This window comes from Bos taurus, chromosome 8 (assembly GCF_002263795.3).
Source record: "Bos taurus isolate L1 Dominette 01449 registration number 42190680 breed Hereford chromosome 8, ARS-UCD2.0, whole genome shotgun sequence".
Classification (NCBI taxonomy): domain Eukaryota; kingdom Metazoa; phylum Chordata; class Mammalia; order Artiodactyla; family Bovidae; genus Bos; species Bos taurus.
In genome coordinates this window covers 111835431-111852325 of record NC_037335.1, presented here as the reverse complement: position 1 = coordinate 111852325, position 16895 = coordinate 111835431, and the positions used below count along the sequence as shown (strand labels likewise).

Sequence of the window (16895 nt, the reverse complement as noted above, 5' to 3'; positions counted from 1 at the left end):
TCAGTCCTAAAGGAAATCAACCCTGAAGAGTCATTGGAAGGTGAAACTCCAGTACTTTGGCCACCTGATGTGAAGAGCCAACTCATTGGAAAAGACCCTGATGCTGGGAAAGGTTGAGGGCAGGGGGGAAAGGCGACGACAGAGGATGAGATGGTTGGATGGCATCATTGACTCAATGGACATGAGTTTGAGCAAAATCAGGGAGATAGTGAAAGACAGGGAGGCCTGGCGTGCCACAGTCCATGGGATGGCAAAAAGTCAGACATAACTGATAGACTAAACAGCAACAATAATTTGAATAAAGCAGAGTCATAAATTGGCGTAATGGTGGGCTGCTGTTTGAAATATTGCAACATTCTTCACATTTTAAATGCTACAGTGAAATGAAAACAAATTCTGTCAAGCACAGACCTCAGGATACTACCAGTCAATATAAAATAATTCCTCCATTTTTCTGGGAGGTTTTCCTTTTTAAATGAAACTTGAATTGCTATGACAGAAGGAAGATCATCTACATTCAGTAATATTTATCCGATACCACTCCCTCTGCACCCCAAAGCGACCACCACGGAAAACTCCAAGTACACATTCTACAGCAGCCGTTTCAAAAACACCAGCATTTTCTTAATAAAATAAAAGGAGGTTAATAGGATGACAAACCATCGTCTGGGAGAAAGATGCAGGAGTCAGGAGACCTGTGTGTAACTAGGGAGTAGATTTCAGGGTGCTGAGTCACCCCCGTTTCCTCGCCCTTGTGTCCAGTAGCTTACACTGTCAGCCGCCTGCTCAGGGTACGAATTCTTGGGTGAGCATAACGTGTCCGCCAGGTGGGTGGGCTGTCGTCCCACCGGGTCAGGCCTTTGCTGACCCACAGTCATGGCCTTGTACTAAGAGGAAATATCACGCACGTGTTTCAGCTGCAAAGAAGGGATATTTGACACAGTCAAGTATCAGTGGAGAAGAGTAACATGAGAACAATTGCTGGGAGTAACCAAGAACCATGATGCCGTAGTGACGGTGCTTTAAATGGTCCCCAGTGCTCTTGGCATAGAGAGACACTCAGGGATTCACGATTACCATAAATAAACAGTAACTTCTGAAAGATGTGCTGGAAGGTAACAACTCATAAATATTTTATTTGGAAGTCATTAACCACCAAGCAATTAAGGCAAACTAAAAATTTGGTTTTTGTGTAATGGATATATTAAAAATTTATCTCAGTGCAGGGCACTGGATTATGGCTTTGAATTCTAACACATGGTTCAGGGATTAAATGGGCATTTTCCCTGCAGTGTGAGGCAAGTTGCATCCTCACCAGGGCAGTAGGGGCAGCACGGCATGGTGTTGGGGGCGTGGCCCCTGTCCAGGCGGGCCTGGGCTGAGAACCAAGTGACCACTTATTCGTCCCCTTCTTGGTGACAGAGGAGGACATGACAACTAGCCTGGCCACAGGACACACTGGTACGAACTTCATCTTGGAAATGACCCATGAGCGGATACCTTTCTACATGTGCATTTTCTTCAATCTAATTGTAAATTATTATTTTGAATGTCTAAGCTAAACTACATTAACCTTCCTGCGTATTAACTATAAGAAGCACGTTAAAAGAATTCATGACCAAGAGGAGAATCATGTGTGTGTGTGTGTGTGTGTGTGTGTGTGTGTGAGTGTGTGTGTGAGTGGTGGAGGGCTGTTTGAAGGAGAAGACAGGATAAGAAAACGAAGCGGATCTGCTGAACCGCCCAGCTCATCGCGGATCTGGGAGGACATTACGCTCACCACGGGTGGAGCCACCTGCTCCAGCAAGCCCTCACTCTCATTAACATACCATTTTACTAATAATCACATTCAGTTCCATAAGCCTGTGGTCTCAGAAGAACGTAAGCCGATTACTGTGCTCTCGGCTCTCCTCACCTTGGCCCTGATTGTGGGTGGTCTGCCCCTGCACACCCAGCCCCTCGCAGATCGCCCACCGTCCACTACTTCTATCTGGGAACGTTCAGGTCCACATGGACCCATCTCCTTGTGGGCGATGCAGGTACAAGGACTGACTCATTTCCTGCTGGAAAGGCGCCCAATGGCTTGACCACAACCTAACTCGTTTCAAAAAAGAGCACTGACCTCTCCGCTGTCTCCTCTTTCTACTACATTAAGCTTTCCACCAGGGGCTCCCTTATTTATTTTTATGCTCTGAAATAATTGCAAAGTCAGTCTAGCGCTGCTCTCCATCTCAGCCTCTTAAGTGATCGCGCCCTGAAGGCAGGTGCGTCTGCCTGTGCAGCTGTGCGAAGAGTGAGGGGAGGCGGTGGCTCCCGGAGTGGTTTCCGCACAGACACCGGCCGGCCTGGAGCTTAAACAGAAGGCGCTGATAACCTAGAATCCGGGTATTTGTAGGCTGCAGAGGATCACACCATGCTGCTCCTTCCCTGCTTGGGGAAAAGACTGCATCTCACAGGCACGCACACACACCTTATCATCCCTTCTCACTGGCCGAGCTGAGCTGGGAACACCCCGCTGCCTGCCGGCCGCCTGGCTGGTGTTTCATGCGCTGACCCCTCTTACTGATTCTACCTGAAGCCGGTTCTGAGCTGTTGGCATTGTAGACCCTCGGCCACCAGGTGGCGGTAACCGCCACATCCAGCCAGGCTCCACAGATGGTGGGGACCCTGTAGAGTTGTTGATTTCCCGAGACAAGTTGCCTGTGATCAAGTCCAACTGACTTACTGTCAAAGTGCTATCACTGTATAATTTAACTCTTTGAAAATTATTTGCATTAAACACGATGTGCCCGACAGTCGTTTTTATCAAGTCTCCCTGTACGACTTCCGGTTCTGGCGGGCACACTGTCACCACGAGGTCCCCACACCACCCCCAGCTGCCCCGGCGCCGCGGAGGGCAGATGGCAGTGCGTGTCTCAACCCCCTTCTTTCTCAGCTCCTGAGGCTCCTCCTCCTGAGACTAAAAGGAACAGTTAGGAGCGCCCGGCGGGACCAGTGCCTGCGGTCCTGGGAGCACCCCCGTGAGAAGAGGTGCGATCTCGCTTCACTTTCCTCCAGTTTTCCTCGTGTTAACAGCTTTCCCTCTCTCTCTGGGACCGGATTTACCTGGCTGTGTCTGCAGTACCCGTGTTACCTCACTGTGCGAAGCTCTGATGCTGTGATGCGGTCAGCGTCTGCTGCGGAAGGAGCAACACGGACGCTGGGCGGACACCGTCTACATGTGAGCGCGGGTGGCGCCTCACTCCCTAAATGTTGTCCAGGGTGGTTTATGTGGCCGTTCTGTGCTCAGATTACTCACCGGTAGTGTGAGAATAACCCCTGATTTCCACCACAGGGGCTCTGAAGACTCAAAGCATTGACACTCCTGCAGCACCGAACCATACCTAGAATACGGCAAACGCGCCTGGTGAGGAGCTGTGGCTGTCGCGGAGTGTCTGCATGTGCCAGGCGGTATGCCCATTGGGCAGATAGAAAAATAAGGCCGCATTCCTCTGCATAATGGTTGGAGTGACGACACGGCATTTGTTCAACACCCTGAGCTTTTCAAAGTGACTCGTGTACAAGATCTAAGTCTTCAAAAACCCCCAACTTCTAAACAAAATAGAATATTTAAGAAAATGTGAATTAATGGTGCGTGGGCTGTTGTACAATTCTGGGACATGGACAACACTAATCAAATGTGCAGAGGGCTCAGAGTTGTTCCTCCTCCTCTTCCAAGAGAATTCTGGGTTTGCTCTTCCCCAGCATCTGGGGATCCTGTGTCAAGTGAGTGCCTGGACTTTCAGGCAGAGCTGTGGGGCTGGGAGGGAGGAGAGAGAGGTGGCCGAGGCCGCAGTGAAGGCAGGGGAGAGCTGCTGGGAGAGCAGAGAGTGAAGCAGGAGGGCAGTGTCCAGGGTGGTTAGATGTGGGGGAGAATGGAAATCCAGCGGAGGGCAGGAAATCCTGCAGAGTCTTCAGACTCTGAAAAGCCCCCCACCCTGGGTTTCCCTCCAGAAAACAAATATCCGAGGGTAACAAAGAAGATGAATAGAAAGTAATTAGAAATATTACGAAACATTTTAGTTTTCAAAAGAAATAACTGTGAGTGTTGTAAAATGCATGTTTGTGCTGCAGCTAGAGGAGAAATGCAGAAGGAAAGCGTGGAGGAAGTAAGGTGCTGAAGACCACTGAAATCACGAATAAACCCAGACAACCGCAAGTGCTGTGGAGCCAGTCCAGAGCAGAATCTGATGCTGTTTGCACTGACTTTCCAAACACCCCAAGAGACGTATCTGTTCTGGCAACAACACCACAAATCAAGAATCAAGAATCAGAGCAGTGGCTAATGCTCAGTTATGAAGCATTTTCATATGAAGTGTATGTTTGGTTCTTGTCCAGCCCCTAGGACGTGGGTGAACAGTATTTCCCCATGGACAATGGTTCTAACTCGTCAGGAAGAGTAGGACCCCGGCTCCGCTCTTGTTCCTGGTCTCCCAAGTGCTCCCCTGGGAGGAAAGCCCCTCACTGTCTTTCTGGTCCACCTGCTCTCAGACCTCAAGGCCTCCTTGCGTGGGTTATCTTGAGACTCAGAGACAGCGAGCTGGAGCCCAACACACCATCACGCTCAATGTCACACAAGAGCCATGTCGATGCTTTCACTTGATTTGCTCTGAATTAAAGGAACCAGGCTTCCCAGATGGCTCGGTGGTAAAGAACTGGCCTGCGATGCAGGAGATTCAGGTCCGATCCCTGGACTGGGAAGATCCCCTGGGAAGGGGAAGGAAGGAAGGAAATGGCAACCCACTCCAGTGTTCTTGCCTGGAGGATCCCCATGGACAGAGGAGGGTGGCGGGCTACAGTCCATGGGGTCGCAGAGTTGGACACGACTGAGGGCTAAACAGCGACAACAGGTGAGCCCGTAACCCCAGCTGTGAGCAGCGCCTCTGCTCCTGGAAGACGTGCCCTCTGAAGTGACTGGAGGGGACAGGGGAGGTCCTGTCTGTTCCATCAGGGTCCAGAGTAAGCAGTGTGCCTGATGGACGGTTTACGAGGATGACCTCCTCTCCTGCTCGTGGAACTGGTCGGGAAGAGGTGGGCCTAAGAAAATCTGCAGAGACCTTGTCCTGATCAGAATGAGTGATTCAGAAGGGGGTGTGTGATCTGTTTGAGCCGACGGAAAACGACGAGCCGTGTGCTGCGGGCTTTCTCACCCTGATGAGGCTCCTTCTGGAAATGACCTGCCCTCCCACTGGACACTGTTGGGCAAGGGCTGGACCTACTGCTGTGAGGGTGTCTGAAATGACGTCTTAATTTATGTGTTTTACAAATTCACATGTTTGTGTACTGAGTTCTCTTAGAGCGCAGAGCACCCAACAAGCAAGTCTTCATGACGACGAGAATCCCTTTCTGTGCGCTTCAGAGGGTCTGGGCCCACAGGCACCGCTGTCCCTGCTGTACACATCAGATAGATCTCGTACGTTCGAGGCCAGCAGTGTGGGGGCCTTCCGCATGCCGTGGCCCATGTGACTCTGTTTATACGCTTCTAAAGAGCTAAATTGCCATGTACCAGTTACCAAATAAGTGGATTCTGCCTATTTTAAAGCAGTATATGTACTTAAATTATATTTAAAATTAAATCGTATATGTATTTCAGTAGCACCAGACTTTGGTACACACATGTGCACACACATCATAGGAACATCTCTTTCACACCTAGTCAAAGAACCCTCTCACCAAAGGCAATATTTTTATTTACACACAAAACAAATTTTAAAAGCTCTTTTGCCCAGATTTACCATCCATGCAGCAAACTGGGTAGCATGATCTAGCATTTCATGTAGGATTCCATGAAGTTTTCCTATGCATGCACCCATATTACCACCGGTCAACCTAGAGAACATCCAACCAGGGAACCCTGTCAGCATTCCGGAACATTCCTCCTCCTCCCAGGAGACCAGCACCGCAGACCTCCACTGGCAGCCATCACTCTTTCTCTTCTGTAACTTTATACGATGGGAACAACGATGTGCACAATTTTGTGTCCTGACTCTTTCTCGCAGCATAACCTCTGCAAGACTGAGCTGTGCTCCTCAAATACCAGTAGTCTGTGCTTCTGCCATTGAGTGGTGTCCCACCGGGTCAGTGGGCACTGAGCAGAGACTGACAGACACACACATGAGCACATGCGAGTGTGAGCATCTGTGGGTCGGGAGGTGAGAACTGTAATAATACTCCCCTGCATCCACGTGACAACTCACACCTGCTTAGAATGTAACAGGAAGATTCTGGACTTCGGACTCAGAGAATAGAGTTGAAGCTCAGCTTTCCATGTACAAGTCTCATGCAATAGAGTGAATCACTAATCCTCAGTCTTTCAAAATAATTGTACTAATTGCGATACCTAATTTATCTATTGTGGTTTATTGTAATTTGATGAAATAATATATGAAATTATTTTTAGTTGAAAAGTATCATAAAAGTTCTAAGTATTTAAAAAAACAACCAACAAACAAAAACTCCCCTTTCTGGATGTTTAGCAGACAGTAGCAGAAACTAGAAAAATTACCGGATCTGGAGTTTGTTCCCAGTTCTCTAGTTGTGATGTTTCAGTAAAGTCTCTTGGCTTCTAAATCTTTCACGTCAAAATGGGAAGAGAATTATTTTCAGTGCCTAACTTTACAGACTGTGCAAGAATCAAAACAGACATGATCTCTGAAAATGAGATCCATCGTCAGGGATTGTTCTGTGTAAAAAACCATAATCTAGCTAATATATCTGAATTGTATATGTTCATTAAAACATTCATTTAAATAAAATTACCAACATCAGTTTTATACCAATAAATTTTAAACTATATTAATAGATGAGGGAAAGGCAATAGATAAAATTCTATGGCAACTTTTAATATAGAATAAACACAAATAGCAACCAAAGCTCAAGAGCATAGGTCAGACTCAGTGATAAGATGTTAACAGCACTGAATGAAGATCAGGAAGTTCTTCCCTTGTAGCTCGGTTGGTAAAGAATCTGCCTGCAATGCAGGAGACCTGGATTCAATCCCTGGGTCGGGAAGATCCCCTGGAGAAGGATATGGCAACCCACTCCAGTATTCTTTCCTGAAGACTCCCACGGGCAGAGGAGACTGGCAGGCTATAGTCCATGCGGTCACAAGAGTCCGACATGACTTAGTGACTAAACCACCACCAAGATCAGGAAAAGGTGTCATCACCAGTGGCAGTGAAATTACTTAGAGGTCAACATGGGAGTTCGCTGCCCAACAGGACGAGCGTAAATGTTAAAAGAGAGGATGCTTATTCACAGTTGAAAGGATTTCATGCCAAGGAAATAGAAAAACTTTTCTAAGAAATATTAAAATTAGTAAGAACTCACTGAGGCAGTCAGATTCAAGGAAATACACCATCATTAACAGCTTTTTGCTTCATTGGTGGTGACCACATTGACATAGAAGTTGAAGGCAGACTTAAGCTGATAGAGTCTGTCTTGAGCCCGTGAAGAGGAGCAGGAGGAGAGGGGCCGAACCCATGAGCAAAGAGGAGCAGGAGGAGAGGGGCCAAACCCATGAACAAAGAGGAGCAGGAGGAGAGCGGGCCAAATCCACGCGCAAAGAGGAGCAGGAGGAGAGGGGCCGAACCCAGGAGCAAAGAGGAGCAGGAGGAGAGGGGCCGAACCCAGGAGCACAGCTCCATGTATCCCCGGTCTCCCCAGATAGGTTAATCTGGGCAGGTGGAGTGTTAGATAAATTTATTTTAAAGTTCACTTGAAAAAATAAATGTGATAATTGTTAAATAATTATATAAAGATCATGTTCTACTGGTAGTTAAAACTCACTATAGAGCTAATGTCATCAAATCAGGATGGCACTGATTAGGGAAAATGCAAATAGAATGAAATGGAAAAAGACCACAGATCATCTACAAGGAATTAGGAGCCAAGAAACAGTTTCGAACACATACAGCAAAAAACAGTGACAGAGATGGCCCGTCTCTCCGTGAGCAGAGCGGCTTCACTCAGCAAGGGCGCCCGCGGAGTCGCGTTCCACTTGGGGGCAAATACAGACAGACTGAGGCTGCAGGGCACAGAGGTGGAGTCCGTGTTGAATAAAGATCAACGTTTGTAAAAGCTGTGACCCCGGCGGCTCAGTGGTGAAGAGCCCAGCTGCCAGTGCAAAGACACAGTAGATGCATGTTAGATCCCTGGGTTGGGAAGATCCCCTGGAGAAGGAAATGGCAACCCACTTGAATACTCTTGCCTGAAAAATTCCATGGACAAGAGGAGCCTGGTGGACTACAGTCCACGGGTTTGCAAAAAGTCTGACACATCTAAGCAGCTGAACACACACACACACACACACACACACACGTGCCTTAAAATAATACATTTTCCACCAATGAAACTGGAAAAAGTTCAAAAGATCGACAGTATCCACAGCTGTTGGTGAGAGAAGAGATCCGTACAACATAGTTGGTAGATATCTGATATGATTGATTCAAATTTTGAATGATGTTCCCATCAACCCAACAGCCCAGTATGTGGAGATCCCTCCTGGAGAAATAAAAGCCAGGTGTCCAGGCACAGCAGCACAAGGGTACCTTCTGGAGAGGCAGAGGGCTCAACCCAAGGTCTTCTGGCCAAGGAGTGGTAGAATGAATTAAAGCTAAACCATGCCGTGGAATATTCTGCTATGTAAAAAAATGTGATAGGTCATGATATTTTGATCAGACTGATGTCCTGATTTACAATTAAGTAAGAAAGGGAAGTTGCAGAGAACAAGTTTATAGTAGCCCCATTTTTCACAAGAAAAAACCTGTTTTCTATCTACATAGATACCATTGTGAGTGAACACAATTAAACCTGAACTTTTAGACAGAATGAGAAGAATAATATTAGCTTTGTCTTTATAGGCTTGTGTTTGATTTGTTATAATCTTATTTTTTAAAATTCAAAAAACAAATCCAAGAAAAAAAAAAAAACCTTTAAAGTTGTCTTCACTAATGTTTATGAATCCAATCAGAAAGTTCAGTATCAAAAATGCTAAAAAGAATTAGTCAATATTTAAACGGGAAAATGTGTCACCTCTAAATATTCATTGAAGTCAGAGCTTAAAGATGGACAGCTTGTGCTGCAATAGCCTTGTGTAAGCAGGAACGAAGTGTCTTTAGTAAGAACAGCCGACCACGGGGGCAGAGCCCTTCCGAGCCTGCCTCATCCTAAACCGGAGGGGCTGGACCTCACTCATCACGGACCTCATTCATCCACCGCCCACAGCAGTCCACACGTGGCTGCTCTGAAGAGACCACAGCTTTTGTGTTATGTGCACACTGTTTGAGACTCGCTCAGAGCAGAGATAAATCAGCAGCCTGTGACATCACAGTCAGGACAAAATTAGACTGGTAATTACTAGCTCACAAAAGCCTAACTCAACTGTATTCATAATTTTCAGTGCAGATGTCACATTATCTTTTTAAAATAGTTTTTTTTAATGAAAGATGACATTTTATTGGTGAAGAAGCTACATGGAGAGTTTATTTACTTGCTGATTAGATTTATCAACGCGATGCCTGCTGTTAGCCTTTGGGCATAAGGATGACGAGGTGACAAAACCTGCAGTTAGGCCAAGGTATGGCTTCAGCTTATGACACGGGGCGTGGTCGGGGGACAGACAGACTCTGCTCAGAACCAGACAGCCTTGTCTATTCCAGGGCAGTGGGCAGGGCTTCCAACGGCAGCGATGTCAGAATTTACTGTGTGCCTGTACAGCATCTACCCAGCCTGGATGTCGGGGCCACCCAGGCTCCCTGCTTCCCCGTGTGAGAAACGATACTGTAGAAACCACGCCCTCTGCAGAAAGTACAGGCCTCAGATTCTGGAATGGCTCTCTAAGTTGTTCAGTCTGTGACATCACGTTCGACCCTTTGTGACCCCATGGACTGAAGCACGCCAGGTTTTCCTGTCCTTCGCTATCTCCTGGAGTTTGCTCAAACTCATGTCCATTGAATCGGTGATGCCATCTAACCATCTCAACCTCTGCTGCCCCCTTCTCCTTTTGCCCTCAGTCTTTCCCAGCATCAGGGTCTTTTCCAATGGGTTGGCTCTTTGCATCATGTGGTCAAAGTATTGGAGCTTACTGACTCTGAGTGTGTGTCATATTTTGGCAGAGTGTAAGGGACTCAGGAGCCAATCTATGTAATATCAAGAGATTAAGTCTAGAGAGCTATTTGAAGGAAAGATTAAGCCCTTTCAAAGCATCTACTGTCACCCGAAGTACTCCCTGTGGCTGAATCGGGAGTGGGGTTCTTGATAACTTGGCTTAAAACTATCCTCAGTCCTTATTCTTGGCCTCAGCTTCCTTTCTTTATGTTTGCCGACAAATGGCACCCCGCTCCAGTACTCTTGCCTGGAAAATCCCATGGACAGAGGAGCCTGGTGGGCTGTAGTCCATGGGGTCACGAAGAGTCGGACACTTCCTGAGCGACTTCATTTTCACTTTCATGCATTGGAGAAGGAAATGGCAACCCACTCCAGTGTTCTTGCCTGGAGAATCCCAGGAATGGGGGAGCCTGGTGGGCTGCCGTCTATGGGGTCACACAGAGTCGGACACGACTGAAGCAACTTAGCAGCAGCAGCAGCAGCTAATTAATGAAAAATATCATAACAGGAGAGAGGCCTTCTCCCTGCCTCATGTTGTCCTGCGATTACCGTCTCTTTCAGGGACAGAATCCACACATTAGAAAATGGTGCTTTCTGAATGTTTAGGATGAGGGTGAGCCTGCTAAATCTTACCCAAATGAACTCATCTCCAAAGATGCTTCTATATGTTTCAGAAGATCACAGTGCATCATATAAAGTGAGTCCTAAGTGGGCTCATTACAGCCACAAGCCTGAGCCTCCTACATCCAATTAATGTTAATCAAGCCAGCTTCTCTCGACATTCTCAAATTAGGAAAAAAAAGTGGGATGAGGTACACAACACAGTAGAGAATTTAGCAAAAAAAAAAAAAAAAAAAGGAAAAAATTCAGTGGAAACAGAAGTCGCTTCCCTCATAATTGTCAAATGTACGTCTTCTATGCTGTTATTTCTGCCATTTCTCTTGGTTAAATCCCAAGGAAAGGGATTTCCTTAAATCACCCCAGTGTAAGTCAAAAGCACACAGATATGCTAAGCCCCAGATGTCTTGGCCTGTATTCTTAGCTTGACACAGAAGACGTTTAATTTTGGTGGTGGTGGTTTAGTTGCTAGATCGTGTCTGACTCTGTGCGACCCCATGGACTGTAGTCCACCAGGCTCTTCTGTCCATGGGATTTCCCAGGCAGGAATACTGGGATGGGTTACCTTTTCCTTCTCCAGATCTTCCCAACCCAGGGATCGAACCGACATCTCCTGCATTGCAGGCAGATTCTTTCCCCACTGAGCCACAGTCTGGAAGGGCACGAAGAGCTGCAAGAATTTTCAGTTACGTGGAGAATCACAACAGACTTCCCGTTTTCTAAGCTGGTGCTGATGTGACTTAGTGAAGAAGCAGGGACGTGCTGTGTCCAGGAGGGGCCCTGACCTCACAAACTGCCCCGTGGGTCCAGCGCCCTCGGCTCCTGAGGCTGCTCTTCTCAACCCTTCACGAGGTGCCCGGGCATGTGGATGCACTCAGGGCCCCCACGGACACAAAATTACTACTTTGAGAGTTAAGAAAACAAAGAAGAATTTCTCTAAATTTTGCATCACAAGTTTCATCTCTTTGTACTAGAATAATAAACATTTCAGTTTGGGGGGAAATTTTTCATTGTTCAGGGCTCTATAGGCCACCCAGACCCTCAGTCCAGCCACTGAAAGCCCTCTGCTCTCTGTGCAGTGACGACACTCAGAGTTAGCACCTCCAAGAGCAACCGGCCACCTCCCCCCAAGAATCTGTCCGTGCAGGGTCACCACGCCTCCAGGGCTCCGCCTGGGAAGCAGCCATGCCTCCCCTGGGCTGGGCTTCTGCATCAGAGCGTCGCCATCCCTGACATGCCTGCCCCAGGCCCAGGCTCCCTCTCCCTCTCTATTAGCTCAGTCAGCACCGCCTGCGTGCCTTGTCCAGTGTGCTGTCAAGTCCCCAAGACCTTCTCTGCAGTCCGTGCCCTGACACCGCCTCCCCAGAGGAGGCGCGTCACTGGATGACGGGAGACCGTGCCTCTCCCTGACTTGAGGAAAGTCAGCGCCTCTTCCCTTGTCTGTGTCCACACCTTCAAACCCCTTCACGCGGACTCCCCAGGGGCGCCTCATCCCTCAGCATTCCTGTCACAGCGGCTGTCTGGCCCAGGCAAACCTCTCTCCCTCCTTCCAAGTGCCATCTGCTCTCTCAAGTCTTCACACTCAATTCCTGCTTCCTCTGCTCCCGGACGACTTCTAGGACATCTCTAATCCACCAGACAAGTCCGGGTCCCTCCAACCACACCATCATAGCGCCCTGTTCTCATCCTGAGCAGCACTTATGAGTGAGTGAGTCAAAGTCGCTCAGTCGTGTCTGACTCTTTGTGACCCTATGGACTATATATATAGTCCATGGATTTCTCCAGGCCAGAATACTGGAGTGTGGAGCCTTTCCCTTCTCCAGGGGATCTTCCCAACCCAGGGATTGAACCCAGTCTCCCGCATGGTAGGCAGATTCTTTACCAGCTGAGCCTCAAGGGAAGCCCAACACTTATGAGTTTATTCCAATTATTTATCAAGCTGTCTGTGTCATCTAGTCATGTGTTGACTTGACAGGGTCAGGGAACTTTCCTGCTTTTTTAACCATTCTCTCCCAAATATAACACAAGTCCAAAAAATGTTTGTTGATTGAGTACAGAGATGAATGAGTGAATAGGCAGATGAATGGATGAATGGAAGAATATACAAAGGAAAAGATGAATGGATGATGAGTGGACGGCTTGATGGACAGATTAATAGGCAACGACAGACAGGGATGTGGGTCTTTTATTCTGGGGGAAAAGGTGTATTCCACACTGCAGTGCTGGCAGTGTGCGGTCATCAGTACACCTTAAAAGGACCAGAGAGAAAGGGAAAAGGTGGCCAGAAAAATCTCTTTCACTCCACCATCACCAGTGGAGTGTGGGTCCAGCAGGCTTGGTCGTCTCCAAGCTCCTTGTGAGTGGAGGCTGTTTATAAGCTGTGACTCTAGTGGGGAAAGTGCTACATCTAACCCTCGGAGAGGAACATGTTCTCCCCAGAGAGCATTTTCCCCACTGCATGTCTCTTAGCCACCCCTGTTGAAGCCACAGTCTCTGGAGTTCAGACCGCGCTGTGGTTTGAAAGAGTTAACGTGTTACCAAAGAGTGAAGAATCTAAATTCTTCCGCTTTCCACCAACAAGATCAGGTCTGATATGCAGGAAACTGTTGAAGCCTTCAAGCCTGGGATGAAAATTTTCCTGACAGGCAGATGCGTTTCTCAGCTCTAAGTAACAGTTGCCGAGAGATTCAGATACAGCAGCTGATTCCACACTCTGAGGACCTGCGAGTCAGTCGTGGGGGAGTCCCTGTCTGTCAGCATCACCGATTTCTTTTTGCTTTAAAATCAATATGTGCTCTTCCTCTATTCATTTCTAGTCATGAAACCTTCAATTTTAGTCAACCCGTGTAATTTTTACTGTTTAGGATTTCCTCAGTGTTCAAAGAAATCACTAATTTATCACACAATACTTATGAAGATGGTTAGAGATCAGAGCTGTCCCCCTTCCCAGAGCCTCTTTCAGGCTTTCTGCCTGGACAGCAGTGGACACGGCCACTGCTGAGTGTGCAGGCCCCTGACCTAGGTGGTGGCTGTGAAAGCAAGTACAGCGTCAACAGCTCCTCTTATCCAGGAGCGTGGCTGATTCTAGAGGGGGATTACTACAGCCCAGGACTCAGGATGCAGCCCAGGGAGCACGCTCTCGTCTGCCCAGGAGGTGTGGGTGTATGGGGGCACTTCCTGCAGTGGAGTGGGCTACAGGGTATCCACTCTTCTTCTACGTGTCCAGGCCTTAGAATGTCACCGTCTGGAAGGGGAAGTATGGATTCTAGTCTTCACTTTAGGCCAAAATTTTCATTGTCATTATTCAAATGGTAGCCAGCTGAGCCAACAAGAACACAGGTGAAGAACACGCATATATAAAATAACGCACATGTAGAGGACCTTGATAATGCCCAGGGGGATCCAGCCTTACACAGAAGAGAAATAACTTGTAATGTTAGGCTTAAGACCAAGCAAAATAGAACAAGCAGGAAATACTGACCTTCCTTCTATCTTTATGGCAAACAGCACTATCATTTTGAGAAAAAAAAAGAAAAAAACTGTTTTATTGATTAAAGCCACTTGTATCCTCAAGAAGGAAAAACATGTGTGAATCATCTCAGATCTGTTATTTTATTTCTTTATTTTTGTTCTGTTTTTAAGTGTAACATTTCAGATCAGGGAGACAGGATCAGTCCAAACTTCTCCATCATGTGATACAGACTGTAAAGTACAATGTGAAATATCATATACACCAGACTGGGAAGGAATCTCTTATAGGGGAAATAAAATACCTTGCTCATCGCTCCCTAATAGTCAATGATCTGCTGTAACACACGAGTATCTGCAAATTGAAATCCTAATTGAAGAGACTCCTCTAAGGCCTTCAAAACAAGAAGGTGCTGGCACACATTCGTGGATATCACTGCTACGTGTAAAGTCATCTCTAACTTGGATTACATGTTTTAAAAATGTGTCCTTAGACATTTGAAAATTTAATCCAGATTAAGTGAGGAACTCACAGTGTTCTGATCAGGGAAGATGTGTGATGTGATTTCAATTTTTTTTAATTCCATGGCTTGCTTTGTGGCTCAGCATGTGATCTATCCTGGGAACGTAAATTGGTGCAGCCACTATGGGGAACAGTATGCAGGTTTCTAAAAAACAAAATAAAGCTACCATATGACCCAGCAATCCAACTCCTGGGCATGCATCTGGAGTACATTCTACTTTGAAAAGATGCATGCACCCCAGTGTTCATAATCGCCAAGACACAGAAACAACATGCGCGTCCAACATATGTGAGTGGATAGAGAGGCTCCAGGCGGTGCTGCTGGTAAAGAACCCTCCCGCCAGTGCAGGAGACATAAGAGACGTATGTCTGATCCCTGGGTCAGGAAGATCCCTTGGAGGAGGGCATGGAAACCCACTCCAGTATTCTTGTCTGGAAAATTCCATGGACAGAGGGGCCTGGTGGGCTGCAGTCCATGGGGGTCACAAGGAGTCAGACCCAGCTGAAGCAACTTAGTACACACACACACAGAATACTACTCAGTCATAAAAAAGAAATAACGCTGCTCAGAGCAACATGGATGGATCTAGAGATTATCATACTAAGTGAAGTAAGTCAGACAAGAAAGACCAGTATCGTAGGATATAACTTATGTGTGGAATCTAAAAGTGGATAAAAATGAACTTATTTACAACACAGAAACAGACCCTCCTTTATGGTTACCAAAGTGGAAATGAGGGGTGGGGATAAACTAGGGGTTTGGGATTAGCAGATACAAGCTGCTACAGGCAAAATAGACAAACAGCAAGGTCCTGCTGCATAGCACAGGGAACTATTCGGTATATTATAATAACCTACAACGGAAAAGAATATGAAAAAACACACATAAACCTAACTGAAATCACCCTGTTGTATAACTGGAATAAACACAGCACTGTAAACCACCAGGGAGAATGCATCCCCTTGTCTAATATATGCGTGTGTTTTTTAGAATCTCGGTGAGATACATTTCAGAGATCCAGCTTCTGAGCCACGAATGAGCTTCTGGGATGTCCTGTTTCTTACTGTTGACGGAGAAGGCAAAGTACTCCCCAGATAGACACCCACTGACCCCAACACGGGGACAAGAGACAGCTCCTAAAATAGTTTTAGAAATCCCCCAGGGCTGATCATGTCCTTTGGAATGTCATGAATCCTCATCCTCTGAGGATTTTTGTGTCTTGCTTGATTTCTCACAAATAGCCATGACAGTCGAGTAAGTCAAGAGTTAGAACTCAGAACCAGAGTTTGCAGTTAAATGTTGGAAAGCACCCCATAAACCAGAGTGAAGTCTGAATTCAGAAGCCTGTTCTCAAAAGGTCACAGAACAACTTTTAGACGCCACAGAGTTTCTGGAATCAGTGACACACTTCAGAGAATTTTAAAAGTTAACAAAAAACCTAAGTATGTTTTCATCTGTTACTGTGAAGTTTTGGTTTTAGTCTACTGAAAGTTAAATGCTTCCCCCACCCCTAGGCATTACAGGAAAATAAAATCGTTCCTTAAAAATGTTTTTGTCTATTTTTTCTCAAAAGTTCAGAATTAATGTCATTTATGCTTCTGCAAGGAGATCCAACCAGTCCATTCTGAAGGAGATCAGCCCTGGGATTTCTTAGGAAGGAATGATGCTAAAGCTGAAACTCCAGTACTTTGGCCACCTCATGCGAAGAGGTGACTCATTGGAAAAGACTCTGATGCTGGGAGGGATTGGGGGCAGGAGGAGAAGGGGACGACAGAGGATGAGATGGCTGGATGGCATCACTGACTCAATGGACGTGAGTCTGAGTGAACTCCGGGAGTTGGTGATGGACAGGGAGGCCTGGCGGGCTGTGATTCATGGGGTCGCAAACAGTCGGACACGACTGAGCGACTGAACTGACTGACTGATGCTTTCTTTGCACAGCACAGATATGGTGTGATCACTGTATCTCTCAGTTGCCTGTTTAAGTTCTATTTCAGGATGACGTGAATTCCTTTCTAGATTCAGCATGTCATCTGCTGTTCCTTGCAGCCGTCTCTTCTAAAGAACCAATCGCTGACCTCAGATGAACAAGGATACGGTTGAGGGTGAGGGACAGTGTGCTGGCTGGCCCGTCTTCCT

General features: G+C 46.8%; 1 protein-coding gene across 1 annotated transcript in view; it reads right to left on the bottom strand.

Annotated features, from left to right (window-relative positions):
* MYT1L (myelin transcription factor 1 like) overlaps positions 1 to 16895 on the bottom strand; it is a 421026-nt gene that overhangs the window by 235084 nt on the left and 169047 nt on the right. The gene's annotated exons all lie outside the window — the stretch shown is intronic.